Below are 22,077 nucleotides of genomic sequence, written 5' to 3' on the forward strand. Positions count from 1 at the left end.
CTGGATAACCACAAGCAAAGGGCCACATCTGGCCTCAGGTCCATAGTTTGGAGACCCCGGGTATAGGGCATACACAAGGATTACAGGAGACACCTGATGCTGTAAACTATCCCAGTTGTAATGGCCGCCAATGTTTTACCCGCTAGAGGGACATTTCAAGATGGTAACCGCTGCAATCCAGACCGTGGCTGTTACCTTCTTGAAAGATCTCTCTAGTGGGGATCGTAACAGCCAATCAGAATTGTTCATTCATTGGACTAGCGCCACTATCTGGTTGGGATGTATTGTTGCTTTCATTACTAGATGCCACCGATCCCTCCTTCATTATCATTTGTCACCTTCCAGGATGTCCTGTTCATTCGGGGAGAGTTTCCGAGTCGGCTTCTTCTCCGGAGCTCTGGCTCTGAAAGTCTTCGGTTCTTGGGACTTCAAAGTGAACCGGATCCGATGTGTGCAGTGGCAGAAGGACACCATTCACATGCAGCTGAAGGTGAGGCCAAATCATCAGCAGTCTGTACACTATTGCAGTTAAAATGGTATTTTTAAGACAAAAATGTCATATATGGCAGCCTACCAATCATGAGATGTGACGGCTGCTGTTTTCTTTTTTTTTTACGCTTTTCCCCTCTGTTTTCACCTGATGATCTGGACGGTAACACACCTCCTGTATTAGAGCGCCCCCACTCTCTGGATGAAAAAGCACAGCAGCATTGTCAGTCTGGGGAGAGGGAAATATTAAATGTACTAGCAGATTTAGATACACTAACAAATTGAAGCCAAACTCCAGCTCATACTTTATAAGAAGTTACAGCGACACCGTTTTTTGTTCCTTTTTGTATAAAGGTTCTATACAAATAAATAAAAGCTGACCGTTGTAAGCACTCCTGTCAGTGTGGAGTGGCTTGTCTCAATCTTCTAACTGATACATCTGCAGGACACCTTGTTCTGTTGATACACAACAGACTTACTGGCTAGATCAGCAAGTGAAATTAAGGGAAAGACAAAAAAAAACAAAAACAAATGCAGCCATCACATCTAAGAATCACTTAGGCGATCCGAGCGGGAGTGGGTACTTATCCAAACTAGCCACTTCAATACCGGGGGGCACGTTCACCCTTTTCCTGCCCAGGCCAATTTTCAGCTTTCAACGCGGTCACACTTTGAATGACAATTGCGCGGTCATACAACACTGTACACATAGGACATTTTTATCATTTTTTTTTTCACACAAATAGAGCTTTCTTTTGGTGGGATTTAATCACCACTGGGGGTTTTATTTTATGCTAAATAAACAAGAAAAGCCAGAAACTTAAAAAAAAAAAAAAAAGTTTTTCTTTCTTTCTTTCTTTCTGTTATAAAATTTAGCAAATAAATTTTCTTCATAAATTTAGGCCTAAATGTATTCTGCTACAATTCTTTGGTGAAAATAACCCCAAATCAGTGTATACTATTTAGTCTGTAGGAAAGTTATAGAGCCCACAATCTATGGGATATATATATATATATAGATAGATAGATAGATAGATAGATAGATAGATAGATAGATAGATAGATAGATAGATAGATAGATAGATAGATAGATAGATAGATAGATAGATAGATAGATAGATAGATCTATATATCTATCTAAAAAGCGATCAATCCTGATGTACTGACAGCCGATCCCATTTCTTGAGGCCCAAAAATGGCAGGACAGTACAAATACCCCCCAAATCACCCCTTTTTGGAAAGTAGACAGTCCAAGGTATTTAGTAAGAAGCATAGTGAGTTTTTTGAAGTTGTCATTCTTTTTTTTTTTTTTTTTTTTTACATGCTGTCACCAGTGCAGTACAGTGTCATCATATAACTGGTTTGGCGGTGATCAGGGACACTGACTGGTGACAGTACGAACATTTTTACAAATTTTTTTTTCCAATTTCTTACTGTATTTTTTTTTTCCTTTTTTTTTTTTAAAACACTTCAACCAGAGAAATATAATGCTACCATAGTAACATTGTACTACTCTGGGGAAGTGATCAACATATATATATATATATTTTTTTACACATTATGTTCGCTTATAGCAGTGGTCTCCAAACTGTGCCCCGGGGGCCGGATGCGGCCCTTTGCATGCCTTTCTCTGACAACAACAATGGGGCACTATTCCTTCCATTGACACCAACGATGGGGCAGAATTCTTTCTATTGACACCAATGATGTGACACTATTCCTCCAACTGACACCAATGATGCTTTTAAATGTATAGTAGACACAATAGGTAGATACATCTGTACAGTATTTTTATAAAAAATCTATAATTTTTTTAGAAAATAATTTTAAAAACCATATGTCCCTACAGGTGAGACATCATCATAAAAATTGGTACAAAATAGATCGACAATTTAACCCATTCAAGGGCATATAAAGACAGAGCTACTTAATTCCATGACAATCTGCCGCTCCACATGTTTCGCTCTAATGCGAGCTTCTTCAGGAGTTTGTGGCAAAGATTGTAGTAAGCTCAGGTTGTCGTGTTCAAACCATGCGTTAAACTTGAATAGACTGAAGTGAATTGCTACAGTATTTTCACAGTGTAGGCTCTCATAACATGGGTTCCCTTGTCTTGGTATGGCCACAGAGGGATATAAAGTTTTGTATAATCCTTAAATAGAATCAAAGGATGATTGCTCAAAGTGAAAAACACTTTCCAGCAATTCATGAAAATAGTAACCAAGATGAGTTTGTATGTAATGAAATGGCCCTGGTGTAGGATATTGTGGATTGAGCAGAGAAAGGAATCTTTTCACTGCAGCAACTTTTGTAAATGTCAGAAGGCAGATATGCTTGGGAGCGATCCATACACTCCCTGTAGTGTGATGCCTGTAGCAGCTTTCCCTCCCCACCTCCATCAATGAGCCTTCCCTCCCCACCTCCATCAATGAGCCTTCCCTCCCCACCTCCATCAATGAGCCTTCCCTCCCCACCTCCATCAATGAGCCTTCCCTCCCCACCTCCATCAAGGAGCCTTCCCTCCCCACCTCCATTAATGAGCATTCCCTCCCCACCTCCATCACATCAATCAGCCTTCCCTCCCCACTTCCATCAATGAGCTTTCCCTCCCCACCTCCATCAATGAGCCTTCCCTCCCCACCTCCATCAATGAGTCTTCCCTCCCCACCTCCATCAATGAGCCTTCTCTCCCCACCTCCATCAATGAGCCTTCCCTCCCCACCTCCATCAATGAGCCTTCCCTCTTCACCTCCATCAATGAGCCTTCCCTCCCCATCTCCATCAATGAGCCTTCCCTCCACATCTCCATCAATGAGCCTTCCCTCCCCACCTCCATCAATGAGCCTTCCCTCCCCACCTCCATCAATGAGCCTTCCCTCCCCACCTCCATCAAGGAGCCTTCCCTCCCCACCTCCATTAATGAGCATTCCCTCCCCACCTCCATCACATCAATCAGCCTTCCCTCCCCACTTCCATCAATGAGCTTTCCCTCCCCACCTCCATCAATGAGCCTTCCCTCCCCACCTCCATCAATGAGTCTTCCCTCCCCACCTCCATCAATGAGCCTTCCCTCCCCACCTCCATCAATGAGCCTTCCCTCCTCACCTCCATCAATGAGCCTTCCCTCTTCACCTCCATCAATGAGCCTTCCCTCCCCATCTCCATCAATGAGCCTTCCCTCCCCATCTCCATCAATGAGCCTTCCCTCCCCACCTCCATCAATGAGCCTTCCCTCCCCACCTCAATCAATGAGCCTTCCCTCCTCACCTCAATCAATGAGCCTTCCCTCCCCACCTCCATCATTGTGCCTTCCCTCCCCACCTCCATCATTGCGCCTTCACTCCCCACCTCCACCAATGAGCCTTGGCCGCCCATGACCCTGTCACTGGTTAGTTGGTTTTCCTTCCTAGGACCACTTTTGGTCAATCCTGACCACTGGAGGCTGGGGACATCCCACAAGAGCTGCAGTTTTTTTTTGTATAAAATAATTTTTATTAGGTTTTATGCATTAACTACAACACCTGAGGCTGTGATCGAACGACACATACTGCCCCAGTGACCACACAGGGCCCAACAATAATGGTACAGAATAAAATAATTGCTTACTAACATAGTCCAACTGACTAACAACCTTACATATACCCAATCCTACCCCCCCCCCCCCAACTGCCAGATCAGACCACAAACTTTGAACATTGTCTACTTCCGATAGAATATGCACCATATATTGCAATGAGTATCAATAATGACCTTTGACTAGAAAACTATTTCAATCAATAGAGATCTTAACACACAAACACCAAAACCGTGGAATACTGGAGGCACAGTGTCATGATACTACCGCCAATTCTTAGAGGGTTGCCGATATCTGTATACTAGAAGTGCCAGTAATTGAGTTCAAAAGACAACTGACCAAACTAATCTACTGTGACATCTGAATTATACCAGGCTTGCCATACCTTATCAAATTGTTTTCCCCACATCCTCTGGATACACAGGTCGCCTTGTAGTAAGGCAAAACAGAATAGGGGCACCCGGATTCCTCCAATGTAATAGTACGGCCTTTCTCCCATAAAATAATAAAATGTTAAGTAAAGTTCTTGGTGCCCTAGACGGCACAACCTCATCCCAACAGACAGACTCTTATTGTCATAGGTATTGGAACCCCCAGAATATCTGATATACAGGACCAAAACGCTTGAATCTGCCGACACTTCCATAAAATATGATCCGCATTTGCAGGAGAGAAAGAACACCTCCAGCATTCAGCTGGAACAGAGAAATATATTGATCCCACATGTCATCCCAGTCCTCCCCTTGTATTTCGGGCACCTCTCTTACCCATTTTTCTCTACATCTGTTAACTGCCGGTGGCGTCTTTTTAAAGAATTCCTTATATGTCACTGATGGGGATTTGGAAAGATCTTCATCCATTAGTAAACTCTCCAGATCAGAGGGCAAGGATTCTACCCTCATATCCTGAAACTGAACCTGAAAAAGCCGAAGTTGAAAAAAATCTAAATAAAAATGAATTGGGAAGGTCATGTCTTGCTTTTAGCCGCAAAAGTTAAAAGTTCCCCTTCTCTGGTTATATCCATTTTAAAGTTTTAAATCCCTCAAGGCGCCCACACCATGGGGTCAGGTAGGTCATAGAAATTAGGCAATTTAGGATTCATCCACAAGGGGGCAAATGGAGAGAAGGCCAGGTGACTAGGACATGCCAGTTTTTGCTGTATCCCACGCTATAATGGTGGCCCTCATAGTTAGGCCTCATGTACACTGCTGCTGGTAAACGGACGTTTAGAAGCAGTTGGGCATTTTTTTCAACTGCACCTGAACTCTCCTCTATTCTGTCTTATCAGTACATGTACACAGGGTCGTTTACAGTCGTTTTTAGGCAGTTGAGTTTAGAGGCTTTTTGTGGAACGCAAAAAAATGGGTTCAGAAGCTGAGTTTAGAGGCATTTCAAGCGCTAAACGCGGTAACTCGCGTTTAGCCACCTTTCGTTTATAGGCTTTTTAAATTTTTTGCCTATTATACAGTGGCTTGCGAAAGTATTCGGCCCCCTTGAACTTTTCAACCTTTTGCCATATTTCAGGCTTCAAACATAAAGATATAAAATTTTTATTTTTTGTGAAGAATCACCAACAAGTGGGACACAATTGTGAAGTGGAACGAAATCTTTTGGATTTTTGAAACTTTTTTAACTAATAAAAAAATGAAAAGTGGGGCGTGCAAAATTATTCGGCCCCCTTGCGTTAATACTTTGTAGAGCCACCTTTTGCTGCGATTACAACTGCAAGTCGCTTGGGGTATGTCTCTATCAGTTTTGCACATCGAGAGACTGAAATTCTTGCCCATTCTTCCTTGCAAAACAGCTCGAGCTCAGTGAGGTTGAATGGAGAGCGTTTGTGAACAGCAGTTTTCAGCTCTTTCCACAGATTCTCGATTGGATTCAGGTCTGGACTTTGACTTGGCCATTCTAACACCTGGATACGTTTATTTGTGAACCATTCCTTTGTAGATTTTGCTGTATGTTTGGGATCATTGTCTTGTTGGAAGATAAATCTCCGTCCCAGTTTCAGGTCTTTTGCAGACTCCAACAGGTTTTCATCCAGAATGGTCCTGTATTTGGCTGCATCCATCTTCCCCTCAATTTTAACCATCTTCCCTGTCCCTGCTGAAGAAAAGCAGGCCCAAACCATGATGCTGCCACCACCATGTTTGACAGTGGGGATGGTGTGTTAAGTGTGATGAGCTGTGTTGCTTTTACGCCAAACATATCGTTTTGCATTGTGGCCAAAAAGTTCGATTTTGGTTTCATCGGACCAGAGCACCTTCTTCCACATGTTTGGTGTGTCTCCCAGGTGGCTTGTGGCAAACTTTAGACGAGACTTTTTATGGATATCTTTGAGAAATGGCTTTCTTCTTGCCACTCTTCCATAAAGGCCAGATTTGTGCAGTGTATGACTGATTGTTGTCCTATGGACAGACTCTCCCACCTCAGCTGTAGTTCTCTGCAGTTCATCCAGAGTGATCATGGGCCTCTTGGCTGCATCTCTGATCAGTCTTCTCCTTGTCTGAGCTGAAAGTTTAGAGGGACAGCCATGTCTTGGTAGATTTGCAGTGGTCTGATACTCCTTCCATTTCAAAATGATCGCTTGCACAGTGCTCCTTGGGATGTTTAAAGCTTGGGAAATCTTTTTGTATCCAAATCCGGCTTTAAACTTCTCCACAACAGTATTACGGACCTGCCTGGTGTGTTCCTTGGTCTTCATGATGCTCTCTGCACTTTCAACAGAACCCTGAGACTATCACAGAGCAGGTGCATTTATACAGAGACTTGATTACACACAGCTGGATTCTATTTATCACCATCAGTCATTTAGGACAACATTGGATCATTCAGAGATCCTCGCTGAACTTCTGGAGTGAGTTTGCTGAACTGAAAGTAAAGGGGCCGAATAATTTTGCACGCACCACTTTTCAGTTTTTTAATTGCTAAAAAAGTTTAAAATATCCAATAGATTTCGTTCCACTTCACAATTGTGTCCCACTTGTTGGTGATTCTTCACAAAAAATTAAAATTTTATATCTTTATGTTTGAAGCCTTAAATGTGGCAAAAGGTTGAAAAGTTCAAGGGGGCCGAATACTTTCGCAAGCCACTGTATATATATATATATATATATATATATATATATATATATATATATATATATATATATATATATATATATATATAAATAATTTATATATATATATTTTTTTTTAAAACGTGGCAAAACGCACGCTTTAAATGTGGGTTACTATCTGTCAAGTTAAATCGTTCAGGAGAGGTTGTAAAAACGTGCCATGTACATGAAGTCTATGTTAAATGGAGATTGGATTTAGGATCTCGATAGAAAGCCAACCTCAGACTTTCAAATGAACCCTGTGCAGCCTCCAATACAGTGGCCGAGTCCCCATCGTCCTCCAGCAGCCAACGATTGGCAAACACCATTTAACCTGCCAAGTAGTATTTTTGCCAGTCCGGCAAAGCCAGACCCCCCTGATCCCAGGGTTCTTGCAATACCTTTATCCCTATTCTGGGGGACTTGGGCGACCATAAGAATGTACTAACAATCACATCTAGCTTTTTGAAAAAAGATTTTGGTACCCAGGTGGGAGCATGTCTTAGGAAATATAAGATGACAGGAAGGATTTTCATTTTAAGTAAGCTGATCCGCCCAATTAAGGGCAAGGGTAACTTTTTCCAAACTTGGACCTTATGTTTAAGGAGTGCCATTAAAGGAAGTAGATTTTGAGGTATGTAGTCATGGACTTTTGCGGTGATCTTTACTCCCAAATACGTGAGAGAGGAGACCCATTGCATCGGAAGATTGGGATCTCCCACATCCCTAACATCCTCGTTGACAGGTAATATGGAAAACTTGCTTGCAGGGAGCCTCCCGGATCTTTAAGAAACAGAAGCAGGTCGTTGGCATATAATGCAAGACATTCTCTGATATTGCGCACCCTAATGGCCTCCACTTCTTTTGATGACCTAAGGGCAACTGCCAAGGGCTCCATGGTGAGGGCAAAGAGAAAAGGGGATTAGGGATTAGCCAACCCCAAAAAAGGGGGAGTTAGCCCCAATCGCATTGCCACTCGGGGACTTCTATACACCATGACTGTCCATTGTCTAAACACAGGCCTGAAACCCATGAGTTTAACCACTTCCCGCCCGCTCTATGGCGGATTGACGTCCGGGAAGTGGTTCTGTTACCCTGACTGGGCGTCCAGCAGGATAACATGCCGCAGCGCGCCCCCGGGGGCACGCATCGCAGCGATCGGTGGAGCGGTGTGTCAGTCTGACACACCGCTCCACCGATCTTGGTAAAGAGCCTCGCGGAGGCTCTTTACCACGTGATCAGCCGTGTCCAATCACGGCTGATCACGCTGTCAATAGGAAGAGCCGTTGATAGGCTCTTCCTCACTCGCGTCTGACAGACGCGAGTAGAGGAGAGCCGATCGGCGGCTCTCCTGGCAGGGGGGGTCTGTACTGATTGTTTATCAGCGCAGCCCCCCCTCAGATCACCACACTGGACCACCAGGGATCGCCACTAGGACCACCAGGGAAGGGGCAACATGTGGATGGCCAGGTATGTACCCCATGGCCATCCACATGTGCCCAGTGTGCCAAATCTGTGCCAATCAGTGCCCACAAATGGGCACTGATTGGCACCATCATGTTGGAGTGATGCCCAGCAATGCCACCCTTAGGGGCATAACTGCAAACAAGCAGTGCCATCAGTGCCACCCATCAGTGTCCATTCATGCCACCTGTCAGTGCCCATCCGTGCCCATCAGTGCCCATATATCAGTGCCCATCCGTGCCCATCTGTGCCAACTATCAGTGCCACCCATAAGTAACCATCAATGCCACCTACGAGTGCCCATCAATGCCACCTATGAGTGCCCATCAGTGCCGCCTATAAGTGCCCATCTGTGCCACCTATGAGTGCCCATCAGTGCCGCATACCAGTGCCACCTATCAGTGCCCATCAGTGCCACCTATCAGTGCCCATCAGTGCCACCTATCAGTGCCCATCAGTGCCACCTATCAGTGCCCATCATCAGTGCCCGTCAGTGCCACCTCATCAGTGCCACCTCATTGGTGCTACCTGATCGGTGCCCATCAGTGCCGCTGTATCAGTGCCCGTCAGTGCAGCCATATCGGTGCCCGTCATTGAAGAAGAAAACGTACTTATTTACAAAAAGTTTTAACAGAAACAAAGAAAAACTTGTTATTTTTCAAAATTTTCGGTCTTTTTTTATTTGTTGCGCAAAAAATAAAAACCGCAGAGGTGATCAAATACCACCAAAAGAAAGCTCTATTTGTGGGAACAAAATTATAAAAATTTAGTTTGGGTACAGTGTAGCATGACCGCGCAATTGTCATTCAAATTGCGACAGCACTGAAAGGTGAAAATTGGGCTGGGTGGGAAGGTGTCTAAGTGCCTGGTATTGAAGTGGTTAAGAACCTTATGCATGTAGAAGAGCTGCAGTTTTGGAGTTGCTCTGACCAAGTCGTCTAGCTATTATGAGTCGGTCCTTGACGAAGCCCTTCAGATTCTTAGAATTTCCCATTTTTTTCTGCTTTCAACACGCCAGCTACAGAGGCGACATGTTCACTTTCTGCCTAATATATCCCACCCCAATTTCAGGTGCCATTGTAAGTAGATAATCAATGTTATTCACTTTACGTGTCAGTGGTCATAATGTTGTGGCTGATTGTTGTATATCTACCCCTTGATGACTTTCTAGTTATAGGTAAGAATATCACTTTCAGATTACCTCTTTAACATTAGGCATCAGTTATTTTTTGTTGGTGATCTTTTTGACTCTTTTTACTAGAAACCTTCTGCTGAAGATTGTCATCCTTGGTGTTCTGTGTTACCATTGGTTAAAAAGGAAGGCCAACTACTCTGACTTTAAGGTATGCCAACAAATACATTCACTTTCCACGTTGTGAAAATTTCACCATGGCATTGGTTGCTGGAGAGTTAGCAGCGGGCACTGTAGTATTGAGAAGCGCCTGAAAAAAAAGGAGGAGCACCAGATAAGTGATGGTTGGTGGGAGAGAATAGAAAGAAGGTGACAATTATGGCAACTGCATCGATTATTCCCAGATTTATTACATTAGATCAGCCCTTCTCAACTGTTTTACCACAGAGGAACCCCTAAAATAATTTGAAGGTCTTGGGGGAACCCTTACTTCAACCAGTTCATAGGGGGACAGTAGCAAAAATGTCTCTTACATTGGTGGTCAGTGGGAGGAATGCTCCTTCCATTGGTGGTCAGTGGGAAGAATGCAACCCTTACAGTGGTTGTCAGAATATTGTCAGGTGGCATTGGTCATGGAACTGTGCAGGTGCCATCAAATGAGAAATGAGAGGTCAGTCAGCCGCAACCCCTAGCAACCGATGGTGGAACCCTAGGGTTTCCTCGGGACCCTGGATGAGAGTGGCCGATGAGAGATGTCCACTAGGAATTGATGAGGCCACTGGAAGTTCTACCTTCCCACTCGACAGGCCAAATAATGGAAGACTTGGGACATGGCCAGTGATGTTCTTGCAGTTCTTTAGTGCCTGGGATATATATATATATATATATATATATATATATATATATATATATATATATGATGAGGTGATGAGCAGTGCCTGGTTTTCTCCACACATACCGCTTAGAATTAAGACCAAAAAGTTCTATCTTGGTCTCATCAGACCAAAGAATCTTATTTCTCACCATCTTGGAGTCCTTCAGGTGTTTTTTTAGCAAACTCCATGCAGGCTTTTCTGCCATAAAGCCCGACTGGTGGAGGGCTGCAGTGATGGTTGACTTTCTACAACTTTCTCCCATCTCCCGACTACATCTCTGGAGCTCATCCACAGTGATCTTTGGGTTCTTCTTTACCTCTCTCACCAAGGCTCTTCTCCCCCGATAGCTCAGTTTGGCCGGACGGCCAGCTCTAGGAAGGGTGCTGGTGATCCCAAACGTCTTCCATTTAAGGATTATGGGGGCCACTATGCTCTTAGGAACCTTAAGTGCAGCAGAAATTTTTTTGTAACCTTGGCCAGATCTGTGCCTTGCCACAATTCTGTCTCTGAGCTCTTCAGGCAGTTCCTTTTGACCTCATGATTCTCATTTGCTCTGACATGCACTGTGAGCTGTAAGGTCTTATATAGACAGGTGTGTGGCTTCCCTAATCAAGTCCAATCAGTATAATCAAACACAGCTGGACTCAAATGAAGGTGTAGAACCATCTCAAGGATGTTCAGAAGAAATGGACAGCACCTGAGTTATATATATGAGTGTCACAGTAAAGGGTCTGAATACTTAGGACCATGTGATATTTCAGTTCTTCTTTTTTAATAAATCTGCAAAAATTTCAACAATTCTGTGTTTTTCTGTCAATATGGGGTGCTGTGTGTACATTAATGAGGAAAAAAATGAACTTAAATGATTTTAGCAAATGGCTGCAATATAACAAAAATGATGATAAAGCTTCTCTCTCTTTTTTTTTTTTTCCACTTGTTGACCCCGCTATAGCCGAATGACGGCTACAGCGCGGCCGGCCAGTTCTGTGAGGGCGACATAGACATCCTCCCTGTGATTTTGTCAGTTGGACGCAGCTGGATCCTCCTGACACAGTTGATCACAGATTGAGGTAAACAGCCAATCAGCAGCTTTTTTTCATGTGATCAACTGTGTCCAATCACAGCTGATCACGATGTAAACAGAAGTCGGTTAGTGGCATTCCTTTGGAGAGGAGAGCCGATCACCAGCTTGTGTAAAAGGGACATCTACACTGATAGTCAGGACACTGATAATCAGTGCTGTGATTATCAGTGCAGTCCCAACAGTGCCCATCGGTGCTGCCAATCAGTGCCCATCAGTACCTCCTCATCAGTTCCCATCAATGCCCATCAGTGCTGCCTCATCAATGCCCATCAGTGCCGCCTCATCAGTTCCCATCAATGCCCATCAGTGCTGCCTCATCAGTGCCCTTCAGGGCAGAATCATCAGTGCCCATCAGGGCAGCCTCATCAGTGCTGCCTCATCAGTGCCCATCAGTGCTGCCTCATCAGTGCCCATCAGGGCTGCCTCATCAGTGCCCATCAGGGCAGCCTCATCAGTGCCACCTTACCAATTCCCACCAGGGTCGCCTCATCAGTTCCCATCAGTGCTGCCTCATCAGTGCCCATCAGTGAAGGAGAACAATTACCTGTTTGCAACATTTTATAACAAACTATGAAAAAGTTAGGTTTTTTTAAAAAAAATTTTGGTCTTTTTTCGTTTATTTCGCAAAAAATAAAAACCCCAGTAGTGATTAAACACCACCAACAGAAAGCTCTTTTTGTGTGAAGCCATTGATAGAAATGTAATATGTGTACAGTGTTGCACGACTGCGCAATTGTCATTCAAAGTGTGACAGCTCTGAAAGCTGAAAATTGGCCTGGGCAGGAGGGGGGGGGGGGTGCTTGGTAGGCAAGTGGTTAATAACAAATATGCCATACTTACCTTCTCTGTGCAATGGTTTTGCACAGAGCAGCTTTAATGCTCCTGTTATGGGGTCCCCCGTTGACACTCTTGGCTCCTCCTGTTTGGCATGTACCCCCATAGGAAGCTGCTCTCTATAGGGGCACTTGTGTAGGATCTATTCTGAGCTGTGCTGACTGCATCTATAGACATAGACAGCATAGCTTGGCCCCGCCCCCTCATTACAGGATTTGATTGACAGCAGTGTGAGCCAATGGTGACTTTAACCACTTTAAGGTAAAAAATTTACTTTAGAACCACTATGCACAACAACATATTGATGTAAGTGTTTGTTACAATTTAATTTATTTAATCTTTTTTATTTTTTTTGGGGTTGCAGGCTCGGCATTCTGTTTTGTCCTCTAATTCCCGTCATCCAGATGTTGAAGTTACTTCTGCTTTTTTATGTCAAAAAGGTAAGAGAGATCCTACAACATTTTGTTAATTTAGCATCTACTGTCAGAACAAGTGAACACGTTGAACACCTACAGGTATCTCTTTATGAATTCCCAAGATCTACTCCTCAAGTGGGAAATATTTTATCTTTAGCCCTTTATTACCATCCAAACCCTTTAGTTTTGCTTTTAAGTTTTAAGATTACTTTGCGGTAAATGGAAAGAAGCATAAAAACCTATGTAGTGTATACTAATTTGCTTTACTAAACAAAAATGCTCTGCTCACTTGTAGAAAACAAAATAATACACAACATAGAGAGTATCACAAAATATGCATACACTATATACACATGCACAATCTATTTTTCTTTCCAGCAAATTAGCATGAACAATGTATACAAGGTATACACTAAACAGTTACTTAACTTGTTTTTTCCTGGTGATGGAGCCTTCTTCCTTTTTTTCCCTCTCTTACTTCCTGTAGCATCACTTCCTGTCCTGAGCTCACAAACCAGTCAAACCAGTTCATTAGCACATGAATAGGGGAAGCCTAGCTTCTAAAAACAAAACATGTAACTAAAATGAATTCTTTATATGTATGCTATAAAAATCACTAAAATAGCCATAGCAACACACCTGTTCATACCCAAAGTCTGAAATGTGTTCACCGCCTAGCAGAACCGCAGTAGACTTGCAGAATACGGTGCTCTGTGGTTGGTATATCTTATCTAGATCAGTGTTTCTCAATTTTTTTTTCAGTCAAGGCCCCCTTTAACCACTTGCCGACTGGCTCACGCCAATATACATCAGTGGAAGGGCACATACAGGCAGATTAACGTACCTGTACGTTTCCCTTTAAGAAGTGATTTGTGGGTGCGCGCCCACCGCGACCTCTGTGAGTGTTATTGCGGGTCCTGGGAACCCAATGTCTGCGGGGATACCCACGATCGTCTCACGGAGAGGAAGAACAGGGAAATGCTGATGTAAACAAGCATTTCCTCGTTCTGCCTAGTGACAGGACACTGATCACAGCTCCATGTAATCAGTAGTGGTGATCAGTGTCGTGTCACACATAGCCCCTCCCCCCCACAGTTAGAATCACAACCTAGGACACACTTAACCCCTTCACTGCCCCCTAGTGGTTAACCCCTTCACTGCCAGTCACTGCCAGTAATCAATGCATTTTTAATTGCATTGATCGCTGTATAAATGTGAATGGTTCCCCTTTGTTCACATACATGGCATCTTCAATCCTATTGTGAGTCGGTGGAGGGTACTGGATAATCAACACATCTCTGTTAGAGAAAAACAATTTCACTTAAAGGGTCAATCAATGGTTTGGGTTAGAAGTGCTAGAGCAGGTGGACTCATCCTTCAGTAGATGTCTGCTCCACCAGGCTAAGTCATGTCTTGCTTCTTGGTGGGAATGAGTGACAGGATAAATTTATACATGGAAGAGGAGAACTAGTGTGTGGAACTATGGTGAACAAGTAGATTTTGTGTGGGTATTTGTTAAATAAATAATGAGTTGTTTGTGAAGGTTCTCGTCCATCCAAGACAAGGTACCCCTTCAATAGAGGTCGGCACCCCCAGGCTAAGTCATGTCTTGGCTTCTTGGTGGGAATAAATGCCAAGAAAATGTATACATGGAAGAGAAGAATTAATCTATGGAACTATGGTGAACAAGTAGATTTTGCGAGTAGAGGTTGATTAAATAAAGTTGTTTTGTGAAGGTTCTTATCCATCCAGGACAAGGTACCCCCTTGGTTCCACCAGGTTAAGTCATGGCCTGGTTTCTTGGTGAGAACAAATGCCAGGGAAATGTATACATGGAAGAGGGGAATTAAACTGTGGAACAAGTAGATTTTGCGAGTAGATAAAGGTTGGATAAATAAATACTTGTTTGTGAAGGTTCCCATATCCAGGACAAGGTACCCCTAATAATAGTTGGTCACATTCAAATGGACTTAATCTGTTGAGCATTTTGCTACTCATCCAAATAATATCTTCAGAGCTGCAAAAGCTACATAGATGATTGGTGAGACTTTTTAAAATATTTCTGAACATTTCCTGTTGAATGTGACAAACTACTACAAGGTACTGAGAGGTGACCTCTATGACTAAGCCTTGATGGGCGGGACGAAACCCGTCGGGGTCGGGTGGTTTGTGGGACAGGGCTGGCTGAGGCTGTCTTACACTTATATTCAAACTTTGGTTGGGTCGGTAGTGTAGCATTCTCCATGTACACAGAGGAACCGAGAGGCGTTCTACTTTCTGTAATCTAAAGTTAGAAATAGTCTAAGGGTAATATTGTTTTTCCAGGGTGGTCATTTACTTCCATATCCAGATTGTAAATGGACAGAGAAAAGTTATCAACTTGCTGAAGGAGCAGATCGCCAACGTAAGTCCATTTGTTAGTCATCTCTTAGGTATCTTACATACAGTGCCTTGAAAAAGTATTCATACCCCTTGAAATTTTCCACATTTTGTCATGTTACAACCAAAAATGTAAATGTATTTGTTTGGGATTTTATGTGATAGACCAACACAAAGTTTTTTATAACCTAACCCTGCTTTAAACTTCTCCATAACTTTATCCCTGACCAGTCTGCTGTGTTCCTTGGCCTTCATGATGCTGTTTGTTCACTAAGGTTCTCTAGCAAACCTCTGAGGGCTTCACAGAACAGCTGTATTTATACTGAGATTAAATTACACACAGGTAGACTCTATATGCTAATTAGGTGACTTCTGAAGGCAATTGGTTCGACTAGATTTTAGTTAGGGGTATCAGAGTAAAGGGGACTGAATACAAATGCATCCCACACTTTTCACATATTTACGTGTAAAAAATTTTGAAAACCATTTATCATTTTCCTTTTACTTCACAATTATGTGCCACTTTGTGTTGGTCTATCACATAAAATCCCAATAAAATACATTTACGTTTTTGATTGTAACATGACAAAATATGGAAAATTTCAAGGGACTGTACCATTAGCGGTGAGCACGTGTTATTCCTACAAGTGAATGGATTAGTCTACACTAATACCTACAAATAGCCAGCGAAAAAGAACGATATGTAAAGTCATTGTACACAACCTCGTACTAATCTCAGAATAGGCATCTCACATTGGGAAGGCATATTCTCCATAACGATATAAAAAGTCCAGTCCTAAAATCCCGGGCATTACCCCTACGAGGGGAATATCCATGCACAAAAGTCTTTCAGTAATCTGGGTGCTCACCGGAAAGTAAGACCTCACAGATAGCGGTCAATATGCACAACACTTGCACATGGAAAAAAATCCTGAATTTTTGGCCTTCCACCGTTTACCAGTCCAAAGGGTTGAAAAATGCTCTCTAAATCCCACCCCCCCAAAATAAAGAAAGGTTCCAAAAGGTGTGATACTGTTTGATAACATTTGAAATAATTAACAAAATAACTGAAGCAAGCCAGTCAAAACATGCAAGGCTACTCACAGTGTGTGGCCTCCGTCCACCCAAAGTGTTTCGTCCTATGGAGCATCCTCAGGGGCTCCCTTCACTGTTCTATTCTATTAAGTGGGGGAGGTCTAGATTTGATTGCCACCTCTCAGAGAACTGATTTGTGGCACATAAAGGCATCAGCAATGCCCATCCTGATTGCTGCCAGTGGGACACAAATCAATGTGTACAGCAGTGGCGGCTGGTGCTAAATATTTCGGGGGGGGGGACAAACTAACATCGCCACTCCCCCACGCGCTGGAGACGGACGGGAAGTTTGAACCTGGCCTTGCTGTTCTCTTTTGTACTGATTACAAAAAAGATCCTCTGCAACAGACCTACTGTTATTCCTCTCTGCCCAATTACTGCACATAAGTCTATCTTCACCTTCAGATGCCACTGTGCAAGTTTATGCCATTACTGACCAGGTAAATGACAGGTACATGCCCATGAGAAGTCCTTGGCAGCTCTGGACAAGTTTAAGCCCTACAGTCCTCCGGCAGCTCTGGACAAGTTTAAGCCCTACCATGCGTTACAGTACTTTTAAACAGGGATATGGTAACCTCTTGCAAGCATGCCACCCAACCCCCCCCCCCAGTGTGGAGACGGATGGTAGACGAGAAGGTGGCGATCGCTGCAAGCATCTCCCGTGGGAGACGGAAGGCGGCGATCACCGCAAGCACAATACCAACCCCCCCCGGCATTAGACGGACCTTACCTTGGGAGGCAGGGGAAGGAAGAGCCAGGCCATTGCTTCTCCTCCTGGCTGAACAGGAAAGGAGTCCTAAGACTCCCTGGCCAGTCAGGTCTCAGGAGCTATTGTCACTCAACTAGGTTCAAGCCCACCCTTTTTTAAAGCCAATTAGAGCCTCAGGCTCTAATCATGTGCTTAAAAAAACAAAACAAACATTGGAATCCATGCGTCCGACGCCCTGCATGTAGATAAGGGGCCAGGCGCATGGATTAGGGGGGTGGCGCCTCTACACCACTAATGGATGGGCAGCCACTTGTGTACAGCCAACTGCAAAAATTAATTCTAGCCTCTTACCAGTCCTTAGGTGTGATGGCTGCATTCGTTTTCTTTATTAGGCTTTTTTCCCTTTATTTTCACCTGTGATCCTGCCAGTAACCAGCTTCCTGTCCCGTACTCTGTCTGTGGAGGATCAACATTGTCACCCTTGGGCACGGAGTACAATAAGACTATAGAACACCTCCACCATTCCCTATGTACACACTGATGATACAGCACTGACATTAATTGTATGTAAGCAAGCATTTACTTATGTCTAAAGTAATACGCAACTGCACTATCTTCCTGGAGTTCAGCTCTAATCAAGGTAGTTGTTTAACTCTTGTCTTTCTCCTGTGTGCCCTAGGAAGGTGAAGATAAGCGCTTCCTGATTGAAAGACTCCATTCAGTATATGAGAGGAAGAGCAGAACTCACCGGGGTAAGAAATCACTGAAAGCCAGGGTGAGTCTGCCTTTGTAGCCCACACACCTGACAATTCCCAATAGAGGCAATAAATTAGCAATGTAATGGAGGCAGTTCATCTCTTAACATGAAGGACTTTAACTGGTAAGATTTAGAAGCTTTAGTTCCTGACAACTGGAGGCCTTTTTCAGTTCTTGTACTGAACTTGGGGAAAAAAGCTTTGAATAAAAAAAACTTTATGACCCTTTAACTCTTCAGCCCAAGACCCATGTTACATCATGGTCTGTCAACTTTTCAACCAAAGACCCATGTCACACTATGATCCATCAACTCTTCAACCTAACGCCCATGTCACACTATGATCCAACTCTTTAACCTAGGACCCATGTCACACTATGATGCAACTCTTCAACCTAAGGGCCATATCGCACTATGAGCCATCAACTCCTCAGCCAAAGACCCATGTCACACTATGATCCATCAGCTCTTCAACCAAAGGCCCATGTCACACTATGATCTGTATCTTCAACTGAAGGCCCAAGTCACACTATGATCTATCAAGTCTTCAACCAAAGGCTCATGTCATACTATGATCCTTCCCTTCATACTAAGACCCATGTCATGCAATGATCTCTGAACTCTTCAACAAAAGGCCCATGTCATACTATGATGCTTAACTTCATACTAAGGCCCATGTCACACTATGATACGTCAACTCTTCAACCAAAGGCCCATGTCATACTATAATCCAAATCATCAATTTAAGGGCCATGTCACATTACCAATGGCAACTTGCCAATGGCAAAAACATTAAGAGAGTAGAGAGAACACTAATTTGTTCCTCTGGTATCTTTTTGTCACTCCTGCCTCCTTGGTGAGCGAGATTCTGCAGCGTTTGGGTAGGTGAGGGGTTGACGCTATAGGGGAAGGGGAGTGTTCTGTGTAGGGATCGGAGTTGCCTTCAGTGACAAAGCTATTCTTCAGTGATCTTGAGTTCTTCCTACTTTTATAGCAAACAAAAAAATCTAAAACTAGTCAAATACATGACAAATCTGCTGTCCCCACTGCCCCAACCAGCCAAACCGAAGGTCCTTTGGCTTCAAGGCTTCAATAATATATCACCTTCTACCTGTGGCATCTGTGTGGGATGTATGTACATCACTTATCTCCACAAAAGGCACATATACTTCTCAGTGAGGGCAGGATTTATTCTTTGATCTATTTAGATATTGTAAAATTTGGGGAAGTTAACTCAATGGTGTAGAACTTGTTAGTGAGTTATCCTTAATCGGGAACTGCATTTTCAGGGCTTGGTGACCCATTTTTTTTTTTTTAAATAAAGCAAACTTCCTTACATCAGGGTTTCCCATGAAGGGTTTCAGCTTCATACATTATTCCAAGCAGAAGGAAAAAGGTCAAAACAATACCAAGTCTCCTGGCTCCCTCTTTTTGCAGCATCGTTGCTTGTGCCCTTGTCCTCCAGTCCAAATAACAGCAAACCTTGGCTCACATATCACAGCTTCAGCTTTGTTTTAGCTTTGCTTCAGCTCTCTTTAGTTGCAGCTCCCTGATGCATAGGCTCACTCTGTGGTCCCTCTCTCTGTTCTCCTGCAGACCTCTTGGTTCTCTCAGTCCTCTCGACTCTCTCAGTCCTCTTGACACTCTTTAAACTAAGGCCCTCCTGAATCCAGCATGGAGTACAATCTCCTGAGTAGAGCACACCTGTCTCCTAACAGGAGCCCTGACCTGCTGTCAGGCTTTTGATTATATTGACTATGCACTTCTGCACACACACCCTCTAGACTTGTTCAGCCCTCTCGACTCACTTGGTCTTCTTGATATTCTTCAAACTAAGGCCTTCCTAAATCCAGCTTGGAGTACAGTCTCCTGAGTAGAGCACACCTGTCTCCTAATGGGAGCCCTGACCTGCTGTCAGGCCTTTGATTATAATGGCTGCACACACACCCTCTAGACTTGCTTGGTCTTCTCGACTCGCTTGGTCCTCTTGATACTCTTCAAACTAAGGCCTTTCTGAATCCAGCTTGACGTATGGTCTCCTGAGTAGAGCACACCTGTCTCCTAACGGGTGCCCTGACCTGCGGTCAAGTCTTTGATTATAAGGGCTGTGCACACCTGCTTACACACCCTGCTGGTCTCCAGCAAGACCTGGACACTGGGTTAAAGGCTTCGTCCCACCCGACTCTTTGAAGTCTTTGCACTCCGGATCCCAAACTTGGGATTACAAAACCCAAAGAGAGTTGAAGAACCACCTTTCTCAACCCATCATGAACATTCTGGGGCTCCTCACTCTGCAAACCCTGTGTCACTTCTTCTGCCTGCTTTTACACAATGGCAGAGCCTCGCACAATATATTCTGGCCACTGTGGATTTCATGTTTTCTTTCATGCATTCATGATATTTGAATCTCAGATTGATCTGCTTTTATACTGACCATGTTCATTATTTCCATCTACAGGCAGCTATGGGAAAGGAATGATCGGAGTGCAGAAACGCACAAAAAAAAAAATCCACTGGAAACGTGACACCGACCTCTGCCAAATGATTAGTGGTGCCATTACTTGGCACCTGTAATGTGCGGCCAAATCCTGGATCTTTTCACTATTAGAATCATGTCTTTTTTATGTTACTCTATTTATAATAAAAATGTATATTTGTTTACTGGGGATTTCCACTTCAAAAAGAATGTATAGTCTTATTTTTTAAGACGTGTAAAAGAGATCAGTTTTATATAAAATGTTATTATTGTGCATTTTTGTTTTTGAAAAAAAAAAAAAAATCACTTGTGTCTATGTATAGTTTGTAATTCTCCATGTAGATGTTGGTTTTACCTACTGCTTCCTGCTTTGCAGTGCTATATAGCGGTTGTGCTTTAGTGTTGCAAGTCTACGAGTTTACTGACGGCTGACTCACTGAAAACCATGCACCCCCTGTGTGGCTATCGAACGCCAGCAGTCCTCAGCTGTTTGGCAGAGCCATTGCAGGAGCCAATCTGCCCTGCCCCGGACTTGTACAATTATTTGTGTTTTTACTGTCATAGTAGTGTCATGTCATTGTCTATGTGCCATTACCCCGGGGTAAGCTACACCTTTTGCTTTAATGCAACTTGAATAGGCTAAAGCGGATTTACGCTGCTAGTTCAGTTGGGTTATAACAATGTGCCAGAAATAAATACGTATTGAAAGTGTACCTGTGCCCAGACTAGGAACATTAAAACTATTTACATGTCCACTGCCATACTGTGAGATGGGCACAGTGGCTGCATTTGGTGGGCACAGTCACTGCACATGATGTGCACAGTGACTGTATTTGGTGGGCACAGTGACTGTATTTGGTGGGCACAGTGACTGTATTTGGTGGGCACAGTGGCTGCATAGGCTTGGAACAGGGGCTGCATTTGATGGCAAAGTGGCTGCATTTGATGGGCAAAGTGGCTGAATTTGATAGGCGCAGTGAGGCTGCAATTTATGGGGTTTTTTTTAAGTATTTTTCAGAATTTTTCAGTTTGTTTGCACCCCTCCAAAAATTTTGAGCACCAGCCGCCACTGATCATACGCAGCCACTTGTGCCCGGGGTTGAGGCAGAGAGCACACACCATGCGACCATCAGCCACGGCAGCCAAAGTGACCCCAGCGCCCATGAAGGCCGCCAGGCAGGGACAATTGGCAAGGCTGGAGAGTGTGGAAGAGACTGTGGAAAAATTAGGAAAAAGTGTGTAAGCTAATGTCTAAATGTGATAGGTAAGAGATGAGTGAGAATGACAAAGCTAAACTATGAGTGTGTGGAGAGGAGCTGAGAGATATAGAAAGTGTGGGAAAATGTTGAGGAGATAGAGTGTGTATGCAACTGAGAAGCCATTGCTGATGTGGGTGAACCAAAGTGACAATGTATAAAGGAATTACCTAAGTGGTGAGTGCCAAGCCAAACCAGATGTCCCGATTGCATGACGAGATCTCAAGACGCCCGGCCAGAGACCGCCGTTTATGTGCTGCAGGTCTGGGGCGCGCTCACGCCAATGTCATGCGTGGGCGTGGTGACGCGGTGTGGAGAGGGAAGGACAGCCAATTAGAAAATACAGCCGCCCACCATCCCATACAGTGCCTGAGCCCGGAGATGGAAAACCACCGAAAGTCCCGCACGAGGCGGCATCGACGCCGCAGACGGGATGTGGAGA

At 43.8% G+C, this 22,077-nt stretch overlaps 1 long non-coding RNA gene across 1 annotated transcript; it reads left to right on the forward strand.

Moving 5' to 3' along the window:
• The first annotated feature begins 14,193 nt into the window (after positions 1-14,193).
• LOC141114376 (uncharacterized) lies at positions 14,194-17,925 on the forward strand. Its single transcript, XR_012236901.1, has 3 exons — positions 14,194-14,227; positions 15,292-15,370; positions 17,829-17,925. It is a non-coding gene; the product is annotated as an uncharacterized lncRNA (long non-coding RNA).
• Positions 17,926-22,077: the final 4,152 nt, after the last annotated feature.

The sequence above is a fragment of the Aquarana catesbeiana genome, linkage group LG12 (assembly GCF_042186555.1).
Source record: "Aquarana catesbeiana isolate 2022-GZ linkage group LG12, ASM4218655v1, whole genome shotgun sequence".
Taxonomy (NCBI): domain Eukaryota; kingdom Metazoa; phylum Chordata; class Amphibia; order Anura; family Ranidae; genus Aquarana; species Aquarana catesbeiana.